Source organism: Hyperolius riggenbachi, chromosome 10, assembly GCF_040937935.1.
Source record: "Hyperolius riggenbachi isolate aHypRig1 chromosome 10, aHypRig1.pri, whole genome shotgun sequence".
NCBI lineage: Eukaryota > Metazoa > Chordata > Amphibia > Anura > Hyperoliidae > Hyperolius > Hyperolius riggenbachi.
The window spans coordinates 51,926,838-51,951,671 of record NC_090655.1 but is presented as its reverse complement, the minus strand read 5'-3'; the positions used below and the strand labels follow the sequence as shown (position 1 = coordinate 51,951,671).

General features: G+C 44.7%; 1 protein-coding gene across 7 annotated transcripts in view; it reads left to right on the top strand.

The window, feature by feature from the left end:
- Nucleotides 1-24,834, top strand: part of EXOC6 (exocyst complex component 6) — a 386,110-nt gene that overhangs the window by 141,713 nt on the left and 219,563 nt on the right. Inside the window, exon 1 of one of the 7 annotated variants that reach the window (XM_068258182.1) lies at nucleotides 17,762-17,795. The exons of the other annotated variants lie outside the window; for them this stretch is intronic. The gene's annotated coding sequence lies outside the window, so the exon portion shown is untranslated. Of the gene's footprint in view, nucleotides 1-17,761; nucleotides 17,796-24,834 lie in introns of those variants that run through there. 7 annotated transcript variants of the gene reach the window in all.

The window sequence follows — 24,834 nt, the reverse complement described above, 5'->3', positions numbered from 1 at the left end:
ACGGAATAGGATGGCATTGCAGCGATCACCCGAGAGGGGGCTTGAGGAAGCCCCAGGTATACAGTTACATAGTTATTTGGGTTGAAAAAAGACTTACGTCCATCTAGTTCAACCAGAGAACAAAGTACAACACCAGCCTGCTCCCTCACATATATGTGTTGATCCAGAGGAAGGCGAAAAACCCTTACAAGGCATGGTCCAATTAGCCCCAAAAGGGAAAAAATTCCTTTCCGACTCCAGATGGCAATCAGATAAAATCCCTGGATCAACATCACTGGGCATTACCTGATAATTGTAGCCATGGATGTCTTTCAACGCAAGGAGAGCATCTAAGTCCCCTTTAAATGCAGATATATAATTTGCCATAACTACTTCATGTGGCAATGCATTCCACATCTTAAAGAGGAGCTGTTAGGTATAAGGTCTCAGAGAAAATAAACACATATATCAGTAGCTAAAGATTGGCTGTACTTACATTACATATGCATTTCACTGTCCACGTTTGGATTTCACAGAATTTTTATATAGTATATGCAGAGAATGATGCTCCTGACAGCCCATGGCAGGTTCCATGTTTGTGAAGCCAAATGTGTCGTCATGTCCTGCCTGCTTCCTGATCACAGAGGAGCTCGTACAGAATAACACAGTGTGCAGTGAATATTAATGAGCCATGTGGCTAGGAACAATAGCGGACTCCTGCAGTGTACTCTGCCCGGAGATTTATCTGTGCTGTGGCTGGACTGAGTTAGAAGCTGCTGAAACTTGATCCCGTCTTCTCCTTAGCAGCCGAGGGGAGGGCCCCAGAATGCTTTGCAGTATGGAATGCGGCTTGCGTCTTCCTTAGGAGCTTAGCTTTGCTGATAAGAACACATCAAATGTAAGAGAGATTTTTATCTTTAGTAATGCCTTTTTGGCTTCTGTCTAAACTGTTTAACACAGGAGAATAGAGGTTTAACCCCCTTGGCGGTATGAAAAATACCGCCAGGGGGCAGCGCAGCAGTTTTTTTTTAATTATTTTTTTTTTAAATCATGTAGCGAGCCGAGGGCTCGCTACATGATAGCCGCTGCTCAGCGGCATCCCCCCAGCCCCGCCGATCGCCTCCGGCGATAGGCGATCAGGAAATCCCGTTCAAAGAACGGGATTTCCTGGAGGGCTTCCCCCGTCGCCATGGCGACGGGGCGGAATGACGTCACCGACGTCACCGACGTCGGGACGTCATTGGGAGACCCGATCCACCCCTTGGCGCTGCCTGGCACTGATTGGCCAGGCAGCGCAGGGGTCTGGGGGGGGGCGCGCGCCGCACCGGATAGCGGCGATCGGGCGCGCGGCGGCGGCGATCGGGGTGCTGGCGCAGCTAGCAAAGTGCTAGCTGCGTCCAGCAAAAAAAAAATTATGTAAATCGGCCCAGCAGGGCCTGAGCGGCACCCTCCGGCGGCTTACCCCGTGTCACACACGGGGTTACCGCTAAGGAGGTTAAATTAGCTTCTGCAGCCTGACAGTTACTCTTTAATCACTCTTACTGTAAAGAACCCTTTCCTAAATAAATGGCTGAAACCAGGGCCGGATTTAAGCCAAGGCCACCTAGGCCATGGCCTAGGGCACCACAGGAGCAAGGGCACCAAAGCAGCAGGCTAACCTGGTGCATTTGCAAACTTACAAATGCTGCAATGCAGGGAAATTAGATGAGTGCCTGACTGTGGTACTCTGCTGCTAGCTGCCTGTGCAGCAGCCACCTTGCTCTCTGTGCATGTTTGCATTGTGGCGAGCAGCTATGGACTTGGGCAGCATTAAAGATGGAAAGGAAGAGAACGTTTCTGCACTGGAGACAAGTGGAGAAATGAGTGACACTGATGGGTGCTCCAGTGTAAAGGCAAACTGGCTACCTATACTGAAAGGGGGGGTGGGAAAAGGAGGGATTAAGGGAGTCATCTGGCTACCTATACTGGAGGGAAAGGGGGGAGGGGTCATCTGGCTACCTATACTGGAGCGCAGGGGGGAGGGGTCATCTCGTTATCTATACTGAAGGGGGGCGGCTGGCGACAGTGGCCTTGGGCGGTAAAAAGTATAAATCCGGCCCTGGCTAAAACGTTTTTCCTCCATGCGCAGATCATGTCCTCTAGTCCTTTGAGAAGGCCTAGGGACAAAAAGCTTATCTGCCAAGCTTTTATATTGCCCACTGATGTATTTATACATGTTAATTAGATCCCCTCTAAGTCGTCGTTTCTCTAGACTAAATAAACCCAGTTTATCTAACCTTTCTTGGTAAGTGAGACCTTCCATCCCTCGTATCAATTTTCTCGTCTCTGCACCTGCTCTAAAACTGCAATATCTTTCCTGTAATGTGGTGCCCAGAACTTAATTCCATATTCCAGATGTGGTCTTACTAGAGAGTTAAACAGGAACAATATTATGCTAGCATCTCAAGTTATTTCCCTTTTAATGCATCACAAAATTTTATTAGCTTTAGCTGCAGTGGCTTGGCATTGAATACGATTATTTAACTTGTTTTCGATGAGTACTCCTAAGTCCTTCTCCAAGTTTGATGTCACCAACTGTATTCCATTTATTTTGTATGGTGCTAGACCATTGGTATGACCAAAATGCATGACTTTACATTTTTCAACATTGAATTTCATCTGCCATGTATGTGCCCATATAGCCATCCTATCCAGATCCTGTTGCACTATGACACTATCTTCCTGAGAGTTGATGATTCTGCACAATTTTGTATCATCTGCAAAAATAGCAACATTGCTTTCTACTGCATCTACTAGGTCATTAATAAATAAATTGAAGAGCACTGGACCCAGTACAGACCCCTGTGGGACCCCACTGCTAACAGTCACCCATTTTGAGTATGATCCATTGACCACAACTCTTTGCTTTCTGTCAATTAGCCAGTTCCCTATCCATGCACACAGACTCGTCCCCAGTCCTTGCATCCTCAACTTTTGCACCAGACGTTTGTGGGGAACAGTGTCGAAGGCCTTAGCAAAGGCCAAGTATATCACATCTACAACAGCATTCCCAATATCCACATTAGCGTTATACACACAATAGCGTTTTGCATACAACTGATGTTAAGCTTACAGGTCCATAATTTCCTGGATCTGATTTTTTTCGCTTCTTAAATAATGGGAAAACGTGGGCTGTACGCCAATCCACTGGGACTCTGCCAGTTGAAAGAGAGTCACAAAAGATAAGATAAAGGGATTTATCTATGACGGACCTTAATTCCCTTAGGACCCGAGGATGCATGCCATCCGGGCCAGGTGCCTTGTCTATTTTTAATTTATTTAGTCTTGCCTTAACTTCTTCCTGCGTTAAAGAAAACCTGTACTGAAAATAAAAGTCAAAATAAGCATACACAAGTCATAATTACTTTCCATGTAGTCTACTCCTCAGTGTCTTTCTCCTGTCCCGCATCCTGTTTGTTCACTATGATCAAGGGAATTTTCCGTTCTCCATTTTGAAAATAGCCATTACCCATAACAGCTTTCTGGTCAGCACACAGTTAAACTGTAACATCGCCCACTTGAGCCATAGGGAAACATGGACATTACCTGGTACATCTGTTTTCCTCTCAGCTATAACGGACAGCAACTGATATTTTACTGACAGCAACTGATATATTTCAGATCTGACAAAATATTGTCAGAACTGGATGGGATTATTGTCAGAAGAAAATGGTGAGCTTCTGAGAGGAACTGATGGCAAGGTAACTCTGTAATGTTCATTTGAAGTTACCTCACGTGTTTATTTTAAATATTTTTACTCAGTACAGGTTCTCTTTAAGTATTTAATATTACAGTTGGAAGATTGAGACTCTTCTGCATCTGTAATTTGCAACAGTGATGTTTCCCTTGTGAAGGCAGAAGCAAAGAAAGCATTTAATAACTCTGCCTTACCTTGGTCATCCACAATTGAGTTCCCACCCTCATCCTTTAGGATTCCTATACAGTCAACCTTTCTTTTTTTAGAGTTGATGTACTTGTAAAACTTCTTTGGGTTAGATTTGATATCCTTAGCGATTTGATTTTCAGCTTCGATCTTTGCCAGCTTAATTTCTTTTTTACAACTTTTATTGCACTCCTTATAATTGCTTAGTGCAGCCTCGGTCCCCTCCTGTTTTAGGACCTTATAGGCATTCTTTTTCAACTTAATTTTATCTCTAACCTTTCTATTCATCCACAGAAGCCTTTTTTATTCCTAGATGTTTTGTTTCCATATGGGATATACATACTACAATATTGATTGAGAAGAAGTTTAAAAGCTTGCCATTTCCCTTTGGTGTCCTTCCCTTGTAGTAAATCCCAGTTGACCAAATTTAGTGCCTGCCTGAGTTGATTGAATTCTGCTTTTCTAAAATTCATAGTTTTAGTGGTCCCGCTGCCCCGTGGCCTATCAGTCACCAGATCAAACGTTACCATGTTGTGATCACTATTTCCCAAATGTTCTTGAACCTGCACATTTGATACATTATCTGGTCTATTAGAAATGATCAAATTCAGTAATGCATTCCCCCTAGTTGATTCCGTTACCATTTGAGTCAGGTAACTGTCCTGTAGTGTTGCCAGAAATGTGCTGCTTTTACCAGAATGGGTATGTATATTTTATTCCTGTGGCCCTATCTCACGTACACTTTAACTCACTTGGGCATGGAGTTCTATGACCTGGAGTGAACAGATTTGTATTGGCTGTTCTGCCTGACAGCAATTCCCTAATGGGAAAACCATTTATACATCATGCATACTGCTACCTCTACTTTTGTTTTGTCAGGCTAATCTGGATCCTGCTATTAGTCAGACTGTATGCTCATATGACTGACCTTATAACCCAGCCCTAACACCTGCACCAAACTCCTACCTAACACACAACTACAAAACCCTGCAGGTAGATGTAGCATAAAATCTGGCAGTTAGCAATCACCAAACACCACAATGAATACATGAATGCAAACACAATATAGTTAATAGTCACCTGAGGCCTAAAGGCTGAGGCAGTCCAGATGAAAGCTAAGATAGCAGGCTGAGTAGAGGCAGTTCAATCACTAAGAAGATGCATGGTCAAATCCTTAGCCAGTGTCAGTCCAGGCAGAGTTCATGGGAGTCCGTTAAACAAGCAGTGGTCGAGGCAGGCGGCAATCAGGGTAATCCAGGTACAAGCAGAGTCGGCAACAGGTAATTCAGTAGAGAAGAGTGGTCAGGAACAGTCAGGAGTCGGCAACGGGTAATCCAATCTGGAACAAAGTTAGTCAAAAGACAGCCGAGATACAGGTAAGTAGGAGACTGCTGTGAGTGCAGTCTCAGCAACAAGCATAGGCTATCGTGGGCGATAACTGTGGGCACTCACCTAATTTTTCTACAAGGACTAACCAATCAACACAAAGAGGAATCCAAAACAACCAATCCAGATGCGGCGTGTCAGCAAGTCAGCTGACACGCCATGTACGCATGCTGTCACTGTTTAGAGCGGCGGAGCACGTACTGAGGACGCGTCCGCCGCTTAGCCAATGGGAGTGGAGCGCCATGCACTCCATTGACATCAGAGCTTCGCCGAGACCCAGAGGCTTGCGTCTCAGCGTGGGTCTTGGCGTGCCGCCGCCATATGCAGCGAGATCTTACATGTTTATTTTATTGGATTTGAGTCTGCCAGATGATTTACCGTGCCCCAGCCGGTTTCCCAAAAAGGTTGTTTTTTTAATCAGTGGGGCAGAGCTAAAGTTTTAACCTGAAAGTACTACACGGCAAACATCCATATGGTGTTGTGGTTGCTTCCAATGAAAACTGGTTGTTTCTTAAAGGGTACCTAAACTGAACCTAAAAAAAAGTTTCACTCACCTGGAGCTTCTACCGGCCCCCTGCAGCCGTCCTGTACACGCGCCGTCACGGAATGATCCTCCAGTTCCCCAAAGAAGCTCAATTTCGATTTTGGCAACTGGGCCAGTCGATGGCCACTGCTTCTGCATGGCCCTGGACACGTGCATACTCGAACACCTGCGCATGCAACAGGGTGGGAACAGAGCGGCTGCAGGGGGCTGGTAGAAGCCACAGGTAAGTGAAACTTTTTTTTTTAGGTTCAGTTTAGGTTTCCTTTAAAGGGAACCAGAGAGAATGACACATACATACCTGGGGCTTCCTCCAGCCCCATACGCACGGATCGCGCCCACGCCGCCGTCCTCCACTGCCTGGATCCGCCGCCACCGGGTCCCGTCATTGCCGCGAGTCGGCGAGTCGGCCGGCAGACGCGGCCAATTCTCCGCATCACAGGGTGCTCTCTCCATACAGATACGCATGTGGCTGCCTACTGCGCAGCCGCATGCGTACGTGTATGGAGGGAGCCCCTGTGATGCGGACAATTGGCCGCGCCCGCCGGAAGTGACGGGCCCGGTACCGGCGGATCCAGGAAGCTGAGGACGGCGGCGTGGGAGCGATTCAGGCTTATTGGGCTGGAAGAAGCCCCAGGTATGTATGAAATCTTTTCCTTTTTTCACCCCCCGTTCCTCTCTGGTTCCCTTTAAGGCCCTTGCAGTCACACCATATGAATCTCGGCTGAGACGACCAATAACGACTGACTGTGCTGAGAATGCAGAGTGTGTACAGCAGCCCCAAATGCCCCTCCCCTGACCACTCAGCCAGAAATCCATCCTGGTGGATCACTTTGGCCAAGTGACAGGAGATAGTATTGTTCTCCCCCACTTACCCCACCTGCTGCACGACATTACACTCACACCACTTCACCTTCCTACATAAAGCAGAACAAGATGTGTCTGCACATCCTCGGCCCTGCAATGTTTCCTAAGGGATTGGATCTTAATCCCTGTCGGGCGGCATTACCTGAGTGTGTGTATGGGCCAACAGTCTCAGCACCATGGAGGAGGCCTTATCTATGGCGTGTGGCATAAAGGAGTCTCTGCTTCATCACTGAAAATTTGTTCACGGGGTGGATTCCTATGTGCTACCATTATCTGACTCTAAATGAGACCTGATCGCCAAGTCAAGAATGAAGACACCAGACAAAGCCTATCCTTAGAATAATGATTTGCCTGTACCCTGTGTTCTGGCAGTGATTGTTGGAACAAATTAAGGATGAGCTGGCTGAACAGGATGTTCCATTTTCCCTGAATGAACCAATGTTCATACTTGTCAGAATGGACGTCAGGTTATAAGCGCTTGGGACTGCTAGTGCAAAAGTTTCAGCCTCTGGAAAAAGAGCCAAGGTAGGAACATAGTGTAATATTGTCTAATAAAGCACACCACTACCCTACTTTTACTGGGTGAGAAAAGGACTTTATGTAGATGTTTCCAAAGACGCTTGAGAACACAAGAAGGTCATGTAGTAGTTTCCAGGGAACCCTACTTTGATCTGCACACCTCTTGGAAGATAAGTGACCACATTTTGGCATCTTTGGAGAAACATTTGGCACTTTTGGTGAAAGGAGAAAACTATTAATGCTTAAATCATTTTGACTATCCTCTCTGCATTTCCCTAATTCACACTGAAACCAGTGTCGCCAACCGTAAATTTACTTAAGGAGCCCATACACTCAGCTGATTTCTGGCCGATCAAAATCGATCGATCGTCGATTGCAAATCAATTGACCAATCGGCCGATTTAGATCGATTTCAATCGATCTGACATGCTGGAAAATCTAGGTCGATCTGTTGAGATTGCTTATCATTTTGCATTGGCCCTAATGGAAATCTGATGGCAAAAAAATGCCATCAGATCGATTTTCAATAGATTTCAAACTGAAATCTATTGGAAATCTGTTCCTAGTAAATAATGTTCCTAAACACATCAGATAGATCAGAAATCTATCTGATGATCTATCTGCTGCTAACGAATGTATGGCCACCTTTACTTTCAGTAAAAAAAAAGTAAACAAATCTGAGCTGCCAGTAAAGTCTGTGATAACTTTTTAGTGTCAGTAAAAAAAAACCCTCTCTCTTCCCTAGTAGATTACAGCACTTACAGCTTATCAGTGTGTATGTGTCACTCTGGAATGTACACTGCTCTAGCTAAAGGTGGCCATACATCAGTAGACTTGGGGGCCAATTAACCATCAGTTTTGTTAATTATTAAATATAATGAAAATTGTTGCCGCCAAGAGCATGTGCGATCAACAATTCAACCAATTTCAGGCCTAAATTAGTCGCAAGTATTGCTCTGACATGCTGTAGAATCTCGTGCCAACATGCTGGATTGGGTGTACGGTGGTAACGGCATGCTATATGAACGTGCCAGAAACATGTACACCCGCACGTACCCATGATACTTTACCTGTCTGGTGTCCACTGCTGAATCCGCACTCTTGTTCCAAATCGTGCCCCACGTGGTTGCTGGTGTATTGGGGAATCGGTTAAAAAAAATGATTCGTTTCTTAAATTTTTTGAGCTTTGTCACTAAAATTTTTTTCCCGAGGTTGGCAACACTGACTGAAGCCTCTTAGTGTGAGACTGCAATTTTTCACCAGGAGTTGTTTTATTCCTCATCATGCCTTCATCATCCTCATCATGCCTTCTTGGTTTTTCCATAACTCTGTTTCTTGTGTACTTTTATCACCTACTTAAGGCTCTTAGCATTTTGGCTTGGCCTTTGGCTTGTCATTGGTATTTTCATGATAAAGTTAATCGTTCACAATCTGTGCATGGTAGCCAATATGCTGTTAGACTGTTAAAACCATGTGCAGATTTTGTAGACATTTTTGGAGACTTCCGGATAAGACTTTGCACCCACATCACATAGGCCAGTGATGGCTAACCTTGGCACTCCAGCTGTGGTGGAACTACAAGTCCCATGAAGCATTGCAATACTCTGACAGCTCTAAGCATAACTCAGGGAGACAGAGGCATGATGGGATTTGTAGTTTTGTCACAGCTGGAGTGCCAAGGTTAGCCATCACTGACATAGGCCCATATAGAATTTAACTTTTTCTCCTAGCTGTTAATTTTGGATATGTGCCCTTGTTGCCTATCCAGGAAGACCAAGCATCTGGTCTGCCGAATCTACCGCTCCCATGTATTTAATCGGCAATGGCCCCAGGTTTTACCACTTCTTCTGTTTTGGGACCTCACTGATGTAGTCGCCTTGGAATGTATGGTGGTCAAAATCATTCCCTTTGACCTCTTGTGAAATTTAGAGGGGTCTCAGCCAGCACGCAGTAATCTCTTGTGAAGTTTAGAGGGGTCTCAGCCCGCACGCAGTACACAGTTGTATAAAACGAAAGTCTGTTTATTTGCAGCAGTAATATAAACAGCTTTACTTCAGAATAACTTGGAAAGTAAATGGCAAGCTTACTTCAGCTTTGTAGTCCATAGCAGTAGTAAAAGTCAAATTCATTCAAATACATTTCCTTTCCTTAGACCAAAGCCATACAAACAGCAGTCCAAAGTATAATTTGGCTTTCAGCAATGTCTCCAAACAGACTTGTCAGGAGCTCAGCAGCACACATGCTCCTCCACATCAACTCCACCCTGACTGCTTGTGAGATGCTTCCTGTTATGCAAATTGTTGATAGAGCTTCCTCAGCTCCACAGAAAACCAGGTGTGTACCTAGGCGGAATGGGAAGGCCTGCCCTTCCCTCCCATTCCAGGGGTCCAGCCCTGGAAATAAACAACAAAGGCAGCAACTGACTTGCTGCCAAACAATATCCGGACCCCATTCCAGGCACACATATGGTTCGGATCGTAGTCCAAATAGTGGGGAAACATACCTCCCATCCAGCACCCAGCCCCAATGACTCCTACACTCTCTATTTTATGGCAAGCAGTCCTGTGGTGGCAGGCCTTTTCTGTTACCCGTTGCAGGGCCACAGGTCCCAGTCTGAGCTGTATGCAAACATTTTAAAAGTGGGACACTTGAATAAAAGTCATCAACATACAAGTGATACCCTTGGTGGAGTAATGGGTTAATGAGATCCAGGACTATTCTCTGACTCATACCCATGTAAGGAGGGTATTCCGCAGGCTCTATCACACTGTCCTTTCCCTTCATACACAGTATAGTGACAATTGACCAGTGAAAGCAGTTTAGTGTGCCAGAATGGGGCAGATAAAATTTACAACTCAGGCCAAGCGACACCCATGCTAACCTAGAAATAAAAAACACATAGATAAGTAGATAAATACGACTTCTACTTACATAACAGATGTATTGTGCTATCCACGTAATAATTCCTGTGAATTTTATAAAGGAAAAGCAGAAAATACTATTCTAGGCAGTGGCCATCTTGTTAAGCTAATGCTGACATCATATCCTCCCCTGACTCTTGTTTTCCCCTCTCCCTTCTCTTGGTCATTGTGTATTCATTAGCTGCCCTCCTCCCAGAGTCTTCAGACACTCCCACTGAGGTGTATACTAACAACAGCACTCTTTTTTTTTTATTTACACATCCAATCACTGAGTCACCTCAGCCTTGCTTGTAAACACAAGTAATCGGAGGGTGTTTCTGAGAAGCAGCTAGACAGGGAAATAAATGGAAGAGGAGGAATATATTATAGATAAAAAGAACTCCCAGCATTCAACTGTTCGGCATTAGGGCCAGTGCTCCTAAAGTATGTGATAACTACAAACCACAACAGAAGAAAACGTTTTGCAAGTTTGGAATGCAGGTTTAGCATCTTTATCACTTAATACACTAAGATCAGTTGCTGTTGAAATTTGATTTTTATGGTGACAATACCGCTTTAAAGAGAAACTGTAACCAAGAATTGAACTTCATCCCAATCAGTAGCTGATACCCCTTTTCCCATGAGAAATGTTTTCCTTTTAACAAACGGATCATCGGGGGGCTCTGCATGGCTGATATTGTGGTGAAACCCCTCCCACAGTGTGATGTCAGGACCATGATTCTGACATCACACTGTGGGAGCCTGGTTGCATTGTGGGAAATAACAGCTGTTTACAGCTGTTTCCAAGTGCCAAAAAAGCAAGCATCATCTCCTTCCACTGACATCACCTGCCAGCAGAAAAAATGTCACCTTGTGATTAATGTCGGAATGTAAATCAGGGAAAGGAAAGCTTTTACAATGGGAAAACACTGACTAAATCATTTATATATAATTTTTGTAAAAATGAAGCACTTTTTTATTACATTATTTTCACTGGAGTTCCTCTTTAAGGCTCCCATATATTGTTCGATCCGCCAGTACGACTCTTGGCCTCCTCCGGTGTTCGGCGTCACCGGGAGCACCAATACCATGTGGTTTGGCACATGTTGTGATGCCACACATGCGCCAGTGCCACGTGATCCCGGAGTTCGCGGTAAGGAAGTGGACATGAGTCACGCTGGCGGTTAGGTGAGACCTTAAAAGACTGAGCAGGGAGGAGGAGAGGGGCGACACACTTTACACTTGGGGGACACCGGCCGTAAGTCTGTCGATTGCCGTTGCCGCTGCACACCAGATCGACCCCTTGAAACTTAGATTTTCCAGCATTCTTGATTGATAAATTTGACCGATTTTGGCTGGAAATCGATCTAAAGATCGCTTGGGCGGCATGTTGTGGTACCGATTCTCTTCAGATTTGATAAAATCAGCATGTTGTCAGCATTACAGCGCCGCCCGGTGGTGGGAAAAGGGTGATTGAAGAGACGCACCCCTCTCCCACCACTGGGCAGCACTGCAACGCTGACATCATCCTTTGGGTTACGGTCACATATCGTATCATGTGATCGGAAGCCAGAAGAGGATGTTGGGAGTGCAGTGCTGCTATGGGTGTAGGTGAAGAGAAGGCGATCTAGCCGTCTGGACAGATAGCTATAACTGCTTCCTGCCACCCGCTCTGCATGGCTGCATTAGACGCCTGAAAAAGCAGATTGCGGGATGTAGGGCGGGTATCGGAATGCCCAGAAGGCGGGTTGGGTGCGGGTCTTAAAAAGTAGCAATGGACAAAAATGCATGCAGAAGTGCATCCCAGCTGCACAAGTGTAAACCTCAGACGGTGCAGACTGTACTTTTTTAACATACTTGCATATCACACACTAGAGACTGCCGGTACTTTGCAGTTATTTATTTGTAAAAAATGTTTGGAATCATGTATGATTTTCGTTCCACTTCTCACATGTACACCACTTTGTAATGGTCTTCCACGTGGAATTCCAAAAAAATTGATTCATGTTTGTGGCAATAATGTGACAAAATGTGGACTTCAAACTTCAAGGGGGCCGAATACTTTTGCAAGCCACTGTGTACTTGGAAGAAAAAAAGATTCAGGATTTCATATTAAAATTTACTGTTAATTATTGTGCAAACATGATCAGTTTTTAGGTCTGCTTTAGATTCCTGATCTTCTAACATAATCGACTTTCTTCCCCAACCATCATAGCTTAGCACTGAAATCTTTGCCTGGGGGAACACCACTAAGCTTGCTGATAACCTGAGGATTAAAAGGTCCTTCAGTTCATCTTGCATGCTTACTGGGGACCTAGAGTGAAAGACAGGCTGCGGCTGAATGGCAGATGTACCCATTAATAATTAAAGATGTACTCTAGAGGTATATATTCCTGATATGTCATTCTGGTAGTGAGATCTTTATCTGTCCCTAAATTAACCCTGACAAGTGCTATCACCCTTTTTCTTTATGTAGCACCTGCCTAACACTAATCTACCACCCTGTGCTTTGCCTAAGGGCCCTTTTCCACTAGCAATCGCAATCACAAATCACAAACGCCAGCGATTGCGATTTTTCATTAATTCTGTTATGCGATTGCGATTTGTGATTTTCATTTGCATTGCATTATCATTGTAAAAATCGCTCCAGCAAGCGATTGCGATTAGCGATTTCCAAATCGAATCACTGTAGTGGAAAATACTTCTCGTGATTTCTATGATAAAGTAACAACTCTAGCGATTTAAAAATCACTAGCGATTTGCGATTTTGCGATTCAGCAATCACAATCGCTCTAGTGGAAAAGTGCCCTTAGGTTCATTCACATGCATGATCAAAGTCCTCTGAGGTGGCTGATAACAACCGCCTCAGCCAATAATAATATATGTGTACAGCGATTCCCGACTACCACTCTGCAAGTGATCTGCCTGGCGGATGAACTTGCCTGAGAGACGTCCAACTTCTTTGTTCATGCCACTCTCCTGCTGCCGCATAATTTCACGTACGTGCCGCTCTGTCATCCCTACACCTCCCTGCATAGCAACAGAGCATGTCCTCAGCCATATAGCTGACTTCACGACTGCTCAGCCTGGCCCAGTGATGGCGCTCAAGGGATCGGATCCCTGACGGTCTACACTTTACACCAACCACCTATGCCAATTAATACCTGACATTAACCTTAACCACTTAATCCACCACTACAGTATATCTACGTCATCTGTGGCATCCTTCAAGCCACCATGATGTAGATATACTGACTTGCTTGCAGCCCTGCTGTGCACGATCGGGAGTGCTTCCAAGCGCACCCTCCGGCACTCTCAGCTGCCTTACTAATTGGTGAAAGGGAACATGTTCCCTTGTAGCCAATTAGTGATCCCCCTGCGGATGAATGATCACCGCTGTAGCCAACAGCGTGATCCTTCATCTCTCCCCCCCCTCCGTGCACAGATAGCCTAAAAAATGTACATAAAGCTGCCTCTCTCACCTTACCTTGTTCCAACGATGAGCCTGCAGCCCAAGCCTCCGATCCCAGCTCTGAACTCAGCCACATATTGCTGGTTACCCAGGTCCCGGCTTGATGACGTCATCAAGCCAGGACCCGGGTAACCACCATTACGTGGCTGAGTTCAGAGCTGGGATCGGATGGGGGGGAGGGGCGCACATCTGGCTATACACACTGGGGGGGAGGGAAGGTTATAGGGTGTGAAAAACCTACCAGGCATCTGGGTAACTGGGGGGGACGGACATCTGACAATGGGGGCTCATTTGGTTACCTGGGGGGGTTAACCTAATACTAGGGGCACATCTGGCTATAATTGGTGGGGGGGGGCAATTCTGGGGGAACATATGGCTATAATGGGGGAAAATTTATCCTGAGGACACATCTGCCTATAGTGAGTGCCGATCCTGGCAGCATTACTGTCTCTCTGTACTGGGGGGTGGTACATACAAGGGACACATCTGACTATAACAGGGGTGCTGATATTGGGGTCACATCTGGCTATACTGGGAAGGGTGGGCTGATACTCGGGACACATCTGACTATATTAGGGGGGACATAAAACTGGTGGCATGGTTTTTATCACTGTGGCACTTTTTATTTTTAAACTGGTATTGTTAAAAAACTGAGAAATAATGCATTTTTTTTATTTTTGTTCCGTTTTTTCCATTAAAATGCCTAGGAAACAAAATTGTTCTTGGGACTAAATACCCCCCATTGAAAGCCTGGTTTGTCTTGAAAAAAACGATATATAGATCATTTAGGTGTAGTGAGTAGGGATAAAGTTATTGCTGATTGAATAGGGACATAGCTAAAACGTCAAAACTGCTCTGGTCCATAAGGGGAAAACAAGGTCTGGATGCGAAGTGGTTAAAGAGAGCCCGAGGAGGGCTAAAAAAAAAAAAAAAAACAAAGAAAAAAAAAGCAGGTTACCTGATCTGGGGGGCTGAGCGGATCAGGTAGCGTCAAAAAACGCCGCTCTCGTGGACCGTGATGACCCACTTTCACTTTCGTGACCTATAGGTCATAGCGCTGCACGGAGGGACTATGTCTCAGGCAGGGGGCGCGGCCAGGAAGAGAGAGCTGACCAATGGCAGCTCTGGAAACCCTGCAGGAACGCCCCTGGCAGGTGTTTTGTACAGGGAATCCCTCTCCCTGTGTTTACCTCCGAGATGGCAACAAATAATATCGCTAATCTCGGGGGGCATGTCATGAGGCAGAGAACATGCCTCTGTTTCCCATCTGCCCCCCATCTTCCCACCTTGGGTTCTCTTTAACCATGTATTACCTGGGTTTTGGTAGCCTAACTTTTACATCAGGTCCGATTTGAGGGATCTGACATGAATTGGATATAGAAGTCTTCTAACATACCCACACATTTTTTTTTTTTTTTAAACTCCGATCCGATTTCTGATTATCTTTCCGATTGGATGTTGATTGATTGATCAAAAGGACGTACTCCTGGAACAATGGGCAGTATTTTGATCGGTAATTTCCAACATAGCCAATCTACTTCTGAAACGAGAAAGTGATCTATTTTGGGCTTGGCATCTGTTGGTGACAGTCAGTAGGCTGTATAATTATTAATTTTCTTGATTGGACCTCCGATGTTAAGTAAAATTGGTGTGTATCTGCCTTAATACTAACCTCTTTCCCCTATCCTGTAGTCTAAACAGTGTCCTAAGCTGTGTGGTGACCACACATGGAATGAGCTAGTTACACCCACTGATCTGAGCAGTCTATTAATAGAGTGAAATGGCATAAGCTGAATGAAGCAAGTTGACTCCAGTCAATCGAAATCGAAGCATCTGAACAATTGTTTTAGTATTCTGCAGCACCACAAAGATTAAATGGCAACTGTAGCAATCAATAAAGTGAACTGGTGCTATTTATTCAATGTCTACCAATTCTGTCCCTTATTCAGTTCACTTTTTCTCCTAAACCTGGCCATCCAGCTAGTGATGTTGCGGCCTGATCGTTCCAACTGATACGATAGTTTTATGGAAAAATGGATGAAAATTGGTGTTGCACCAAGCATGCCAGATTGAGGATTTGACCAATTGCAGGCTGAAATCGGTCGAATGTATCGATCAAGCATGCTGGAAAGATCTCGGGCTGACGTGGTTGATTGCGTGTGCAGCGGTAATGGCGTGCAACAAGCGATGAACGCGTCGGAATCCCTGCCCATTTTCCCCCAAGTGTAAAATTAGAGAACCCGAGGCGGAGTTTTGGGAATGAAATCCCCATACAGAGGCTGGGTCTGTCTATAGAGCCCAGCCTCTGTTGCTATATAGATCGCCCCTAATCGCCCCTTGCGCTGTACAATACCCCATAAATCACAGCCGCGCTTTGCGCGCTGTGTTTACCTCGCTCCTGTCACTGTCGCCGATCCACCCGCCTCCTGCATCGCTCCGGTCCCGCCTGCGTCCTCTCCCTCCAATCAGCGGGGAGGGAAGGGACGCAGGCGGGGACCGGAGCGATGCAGGAGGCGGAGAGCGGCGAGACTGACAGGAGAGAGGAAAACATAGCGCGCTCTGACAAGCTGCGTGTCAGCAGCGCGGCTGTGTTTTAGGGGGGTATTGCAGAGCGCAGGGGGGGCTTAGGGGCGAACTATATAGCAACAGAGGCTGGGCTCTATAGACAGACCCAGCCTCTGTATGGGGATTTTATTCTCAGAACCCCGCCTCGGGTTCTCTTTAAGGCTTAGTCTAGAGGCTTATTCCTGAGAAATTTGCAGAAATTGATCGGGAATCGGCCTGCGGTGTTATGGGCAGCCAACAGATCTCCCTTTGATCAGATTCGATGAGCGAGATCGATCTCTTGGTCAGTCTGCCCATAGACAATTAAGTTTTCTACCAGGAGATCATTTTTCATCTGCTGTTTAAAATAACATTTCAGCACTCTGCAATTGAAAAAAGTACCAAAAATTAGGTGAAAAGGTACTGACAATGTTATTGGAAGTATTGTCTTGCTTGCTGGTAGCCTAAAAGGCATTTTATTGATAAGATGTAAAAATATCACCACGATACTTCACAGGACCATTCGCAGCTAAAGTTATGCGCGTTGCTATGTAAGCAACATGGGTACCTAAGGAAGCCACGCTCCTTACATAGCAACGAGCACTGCTATGTAAGGTGTGCATAGTGAGTTCTCCTCCACATTAAAGGGAACCTAAACTGAGAAGGATGTGGATTTTTCCTTTTAACCATTTCAGCCGCCCAGACGTGATGCTCACGTCCAGGCGGCTGCGGTGCCGCGCTTCGGCGCGCGATCGCAGGCGCGCCCCCGTGCTGTCCCCCGGTAGCCCTGGGATCAGTGAACGGGAACATGGTTCCCGATCACAGATCCGTGTCCCCAGCAGAAAAACCGAGGCACTCTTACTAGAGGCTTCAGTCTTTCTGCAAATAAAATTTTCTGCGTCCTCCTTCCGCGTCCAAGGTGTGATAATATCACCTAGGAGAAAATTCAGGAGAAAAAGTTAATTGCATAATGACTTCAGTCTCTTTCATACTCAATACTAAAGAAATGATGAATGTATTATTCTTTTGTGGCTGGCCTTCATAATACTATCCTCCACAGTTCCCATAAGCCTGTAGCTTTAACCAATGCCTAAAACTAAACGTTAACCCTAAATATCCTTTCACCATTTTAAAATAGGAAGCTGGGGTGAGTAAAGGGCTGTTTAACCCCACATACTTATTAAAATAGCAGTGCTCTTTTGAATTACCAAGTATTTCAGTATATTGGGAGAATTAAAGTGGCCCTGAACACTTGCACAGGATACAAGGAAAACATAACAGAAATGCACCCTGTATGTATTTAGAGAGTTAAGCCTGTGTAATCCCCCCTCATTTGTGTCTAATCACAAGTTGTAATTTTATCTCCCTCCTGTGTCACATGACTGCCTATGACAGACAGGCCCATTTGAAAGCACAGGCTGTAAACAATATGTCTGCATCCGTGAATCAGGAAGTAGTAACCGTGCAGATTTATTTTAGGATTTGTGTCAGCTGTAACAAAGAAATGTTGTTGTTTTTTAAAGGTTATTATGCTGTTGTGTATCTTTTAGAGCAGAGAGGAGTTCTGAGTTCAGGTCCCCTTTAATGAAACCTGTATCCTTCAGGGTCTTTTCACTACACCAGTCGTACAGTCAGAAACTTTGAGGATATCCTATCAAAATAGAGGTAGAGTCCAGCAAACCAAAAATATAAAGTTGAGTTTATATTTTTATATTATACTTTTTTTAACCAGTTCCGTACCAGCAGTCTCTGGCCCCTTAAGGACCAGAGACTGCTTGTACCACAAAACACGGCTTACTGACGAATCACCGCACAGACCCGCCGGTCACCCATCGCTGCAGACTACTTGCTTTGCCGTTGCTATGACGGCAGAGCTCTGTGAGCCAGTCAGGAGCCGCTTTCATTAGCTCCTGACCCTGTCTTCAATGTAAGCCAATGCGATTGGCTCACAGTGATCACATAGACAGGAGCCAATAAAATTGGCTCCTGACCAGCTCACAGAGCTCTGCCGTCATATTGACGAGTGAGCTGTGGGGGAGCGGTTTGCCTCCATTGGCGATGTTGAAATCTCCATCCTGTCAGGAATAAGCAGCTACAAACAGGACATCGATTTCAACTAGCTAGATCCAGAAAAGGTTAACCTCGCTGATTATTTTAGGGTCTAAAAGTGGTGCAATTTTTTATTGATTTTTCACTTTAAGCAGAAAGGTTACAACAAAGTAACACAAAGAACTACAAATACCCAATCTCCATGCACACGCAGGTGAGGAGAGTTAGGAAAAGAGGAAAAGAAAGAAGAAAAAAAAAGAACAACCACATGTCACATACTATTGCAGTAACAAGTTGTACTTTTATATAGAAAGGTGTGTGAGTATCCAGTACCCATCTATTCCATTTATTATGTAGTGCCTTGAGCCAACTATTATCTCAAGTTATAGAATATAAAACTGATCTTAAGGCAGATAAATACATATATAAATACATATATTCAGAGGGAGAGAGATGAAGGAATATCAGTTTCCATAGATACTGGGAGCCAGTATATTGTAAATTATGCTGTGTCTTTATTAGAGGTCCAAGGGCCTTCTTAAGTTTGTATGAACATCCCCTTGCCGTGTAAGCTACTTTATATAAATGAAGAGAATTATTTACTAGTTGCCTCCAATATTGGATAGTTGGTGAGGTAGGTTGTTTCCAATTTAATACGATTGCTTACCTGTAATAATAAAGGAGTAGGCCTATGAAATGTCTCAGTGCTCTTGTTGGAGCCAGGGTGTGTACATTCCCCAATTTTTTGCAAGCTTTAAGACCCTAAAACCGGGAAAAAAATCATGCTGCTAGAGAGCCTGCAGCTGCCCCAGCAATTACTCACCTCCCCGGGATCCAGCTCTGCAGTTCTCCCTCCGTCCTCCAGGTGGCACTGTACCTCTATAGTGGCGACAAACGGCGATCTTACCCAAGGGATGCAAAGCCTCCACAGACAAGAAGGAGAATGGCTGCCAGAATCTTGATCCTGGGGGAGATGAGTTAAACCGCCCACTGGTCGCTATGCTCTACACGAGTCTTCCTGCGGCTACCACTTGTCACCCCTGGGATTACTGATCCTGGCTGCTTTTTTCCATCCTGAGCTTGACTTGTGGATACCGCTGTCATGATCGCTGCTGCAGCAGGCATTGCTGGAAGTAGTAGTGCTGCAGCTCAGGTAGTTCTGATCTCTTTCCATGCAAGCTGCATAGCTTTGTCTGCCTTTCCCTGCTGTCAGCTTGTGACTGATTATCATTCACCTGTGTGGGAATCTGCATGTCTGCTCCCATTGGATGACCTCAGTATAAAGATCTGCTTCCTGCAGGACTCCTCGGGTTTTCATAGCTTCAGTTTAAGCCTGTCTTGCTGTCGCTTCAGCCCCCGATCGTGTTTCTTGTTCTAAAGATACTTTGCTGGTTTTGCATCATATATTGGTTCATTGCCCATATATATGCATACCAGCACGTTTATTATTTTCCTTGTATTCGTGTTACGTTGATACATCAGTGACGCTGATATATACGTACACGAACTGTTTATATCCTGTGTTCAGTTAGTCAGTTCTAGCACGTTGATCACCCGTGCTGAGCTAGTTATCCTGTTCCTGGTCCTGTTTGTGGATTGCGTTCATCTCTGCGAGGAGATAACGAATCCTTCTGAATCCTGTCCTGTTACCGTTTGTGGATTGCGTTCATCTCTGCGAAGAGATAGCGAATCCTTCTGAGTCCTGTTCCCTGTATTACTCCAGTCCTAGTCAGCGTTCCTGCTTATGTCATATATCGGTTCATTGCCGATATATACATATGTTAGTCAGACGTTACAAATAGTTTCATTGATAGCTGTAATTGTAATACGCTAGGAAAACATACTTATTGTATTTTTGTCTGTGTTACGTTCATCTATCTTGATCCTGCTAATTCCTGACTATCCTGTCCTGTCTTTGTGAGGCACGCCATCGCTGCAACGCATTGGCTGCCTCATTCCAGTCTGTCTTGTTGTGGACGCTTGCTGTCACTAAGTAGCGGCTAGCTAGCAAGCGTTCATTCTGTCTACCTGTCCTGATCTCCTCAGTTCTGGTTTATGCGCTCAGCGCTACTTTGCGCTGAGACGTTATAGCGAAAGCATTGTTTGTGGCTGTCGGATCTGCACCGGCTCTGTGCGCCACAATCTCCTTTTGGAGTCAGTCCTCCCCTCCACTATACTGGGGATAGCCTGTTTCCTTGTGCTAGTGTGTGTACCTCCTCCACGCCAGCTCATGCGTTGCATGCTGACTGTGGAGAATACACCACCAAGCCTTACAACCGCCAGGAAGGTTAATGATCAAAAAGTACAAACATTCACAAAACTTAAAAGGTGGGAACAATACGTCCATCCATCCACCAACAACACATCCATCATGTACCGCATCATTGTTGGTGAATGGATGTATTGTTCCCACTTTTTATGAAGTTTTGTGATTTTTTTTTTACTTTTTGATCACTAAAGAATAAGTCAACTTTGTTTTTGGTTTCCTGGACTTTTCCTCCGATTACTTTTGAATTACCAAGACAGAGGGGTCAAGCTATGGAAGTGACCAAGTTAAAAAAAAAAAAAAAGGTCCTCATCTGCTCTATTAAAATAAATATTTGGTCTACTAGTAATAAAAAAAAACTCAACCACTAACATGTTTCAGACCAACAGGTGCCTATTCACTATGATGCCTCCAGCCTGTTGGCTGTTGCATACCTCCTGCCACATTAGAAGCAGTTGCGTAACAAATCAGCAAGTTGTAACCAAAAAGGTAAAAAAAACCTAACTTCAACGGAATCTAATAACAAGGTCATTACCCTAACCCTTGACACTGTTCCTAATATCAATCTTAAAGCAAAGATTACGCTTCTGAGAGGAACCGACGGTGAGGTAATTATGTAATATTCATTTTCAGGTACATGGTGTGTTTATTTTAAATAATTTTACTCAGTTCAGGTTCCCTTTAACCTCAAATTAACCCTTTGTTAATCCTACCCAGGTTAACTTAAAAACTAGTAGATCCACAGCACCAGCAATGGGAAGTAGCAGTATCATTTGGGGAACGCATGGCACACAAATTGCGCATCGCGAAGATGACCTGATTGGCTGACATGAGGTTTGGTGATTTTGGACAAGCGGGAGCCCTTTAAACTCTCAGCAAAAAGTACATCCAGACTTCCCTCTGATAAATCTGGTTGTGACAACTGCCAGATGTTGCTTATAAATAGAGCAATTTGTCAAAAGCCTAATGGAGGGATAAAAAAACAAAACAATTTTTAGTTAAACAGCATGAAATGTAATGAAAATATAATCACAGGAGACCGAATATTATCCCTTAATATTTTCTGCCATCTAAAACAATTTAAGGAGCTGCAATAAATGAGATCCTTGGGGAGCGCAGTTGGAACAGAGAAATAATGATCTCTTCCTAGTTCATTAATATCTACTTAATCTATCATAACACATCATTAATGAATTTACAGTGCGAATGGCGATACAAATGACCTTGAATGCGTCCTTCCTACAGGTCTAGATAAGTTGCTTTCACTATGGTAGCATAAAGGTGCGTACACACGCACTACGGCCGCCAACGATGGGTCCGTTAGACCCTCCTGCTGGGCGGACTTTCATGCGACCGTAGCGTGTGTGTACGCACTGTCGGCGGACTGATAAGGCTGTTTCTGAGTGATCCGCCCAGCGGATCGTTCAGAAACAGCCTTATCAGTCCGCTGACAGTGCATACACACACGCTACTGTCGCCTGAAAGTCCGCCCAGCGGGAGGGACTGACTGACCCGTCGTTGGCGGCCGTAGTGCGTGTGTACGCACCTTAAGGCTTATAGTGATAGTGATCCAATGTGATGTCATCAGTGGGGTCGTAGGATACCCATACTCACAGATTCATCTTTTCACAAAAGATATTTCCAGCCAACAATCAACCAACAAAAATCTAGCGTGCCTTGCATAAGGATGCTCAGATGCACCATTACCGTCTTCTCCATGTGGGGTCCTAGGGAACCACTGTAGGAGGAACTTAAAGAAAACCTGAACTGAAAATTAAAAGTCAAAATAAGCATACACAAGTCATACTTACCTTCCATGTAGTCTACTCCTCAGTGTCTTTCTCCTGTCCCGCGCCCTGTTTGTTCACTGTAATCAAGGGAATTTTCCGTCCTCCATTTTGAAAATGGCCATTACCCATAACAGCTTTCTGGTCAGCACACAGTTAAACTGTAACGTCGCCCACTTGAGCCATAGGGAAACATGGACATTACCTGGTACATCAGTTTTCCTCTCAGCTATAACTGACAGCAACTGATATTTTACTGACAGCAACTGATATATTTCAGATCTGACAAAATATTGTCAGAACTGGAAGGGATTATTGTCAGAAGAAAATGGTGAGCTTCTGAGAGGAACTGATGGCAAGGTAACTATGTAATGTTCATTTGAAGTTACCTCATGTGTTTATTTTAAATATTTTTACTCAGTACAGGTTCTCTTTAAACCCAGGGTTGAACTTCATCCCAATCAGTAGCCGATGATCTCTTTCCCACAATAAATCTTTTCCTTTTCTTGAATAGATCATCAGGGGCATCTGTATAGCTGATGTTGTGGTGGAACCCCTCCCACAGCATGATGCCAGGGCCATAGCCCTGATAATTTGCTGTCTGTGAACCGTGTGGCATTGTAGGAAATAACAACTGTTTCTAACTGCCAAACAAACAGCGTCTCCCTCTGTGCATAGAACTCTCAGTAAACTAACATTCTGCAGAAATCAGCCAGCAGGACCTGGCTGGTCGTCTACAGTAGGTGGTAGAAATCTGACATTACCGACAGGTTTTGGGCTAGTCCATCTCTCCATAGGGGATTCTCAGCATGACCTTTATTCTTTAAAAAGACACTCCATGAAAAATATTTATACAAAGATGCTGGACAGCCTCCCCGTTCGCTTTACACTTTTTTGTGTGTTTTTTAAAATAATGAAAACCCTAAGTATCCACTATGAGGAGATGGGCTATTTCAAAACCTGTCTGTTCAGACAGATTTCTACTACCCACTGTAAGTGACAGCGAGATAGGAGAAAAGTAACTTATGGCTCATTTCACTTTAGAACAGGGGTGTCAAACTCAAATACAAAGTGGGCCAAAATTGAGCTCCGGGACCAAGTTGCAGGCCGACCTCAATTTTTAGTGGCCTCGCTCCCTCCCTTATAAAGTTCCCTGGTGACTAATGGCCCTCCTCTATATAGTTTCCTGGTGCTAGTGGCCTTCCCTCCCTCATCTATACAGTTTAGTGGTCCCCCCTCCCCTATACAGTTGTTTCCTGGTGACTAGTGGCCACTTTCCTCTCCTATACAGTTTCCTGGTACCTAGTGCTGTCCCCCTCGCCATATGGCTTCCCTGGTGTTCTAGGACTTACCCTCCAATATAGCTTCTCTGGTGGTCTAGAGAGGGCCAAACATAATGCAAAGTGGGGAAACCACCTGAGGGTCACATCTGATGGCTCCGAGGGCCAGATTTGGCCTCCAGGCCGGAGTTTGACATGTATACTCTAGAAGAAATCTACTTCTTACTTGTATGTGTTTACATGCATTTTAAATTTTATGATTTTTGTTATAGCGGTCCTTCTAAGTCCTTCTAAGTTCAATACTGATATTGTTGACATATTTTCAAGTGTACACCCCTATACCTTGAGAAAGGCCGTGATTGGCCGAAACATGTTGGTGGGCGGAGCTACAGATGCCAAACTCTTCCTGTAAGCAGTCCCTTGCTGATCCCCGCTGACCAGCCTCGTGGGGGCGGGTGGATCACGGGACGGAACGCGCACATCAGAGAAAGGGGATCCCCTCACCTTGCGCAATTACCTGAGACACCCACAGGTCGTGAGTACGCATTTAAGACTTGCAGGGCGGCTGTTTGAGTTGTGGTGGGCGGAAGAATAGGGGTGCTTAGCCCAGCCAAGCATTTACAGCCAACCTCCATGTTCACTTGCCATTTTTGAGGTGCTGCAGCATTGACTCTGTGTGGTTTTGAATAGACTGCAAGCCTTTTGCTGATGCATGGCTAAACTAACTATCTGGCTTTATGCTGCTAATCAAAGCTGGACATTCAAGCTAACTAATGTGCTTTTTGCTACTTATAGCCTGCTGCTTATCGGCAAGATCTATCTGCTGCCTGCTTGAACGAATTGTCTTGGACCTCACAGACATATCAGTTAAGATCTGTGACATCCCTATAAATGATGATTACTGAGAGTCATGAGACAGTTATAGTGTGACCAAGAGCATTTTTCTGAACAAGTCTGATACACAGTTTAGCTGCAGCTTTCATTCAATTAGTACTCACTGAATTGTGTCTATAGGTTGTATGCAAGTGTGTGTGCTGGAACCCTTTTGATGTATGGTGTGAGAGGTTGTGCAGTCCAATCAATTGATTTTAAACGTTTTTATTTTTTGTGGTGATCGTGTGTCATATTGATGGCTGTCAAATAAAGGTTTTTTTTGGAAATTTGAGGTCTAGATTCATGTTCTTTTCTGTTCCAGTATTATAGATATCTTCAAGTGTACACAACGTATAGGTGTGGCACTTTCATTATTGTGGCTCTAGTTGTATAATTCACATCTCCTTTTTCGATTTTTCGAGATCAATTGCATATTTCTAGCAACAGAA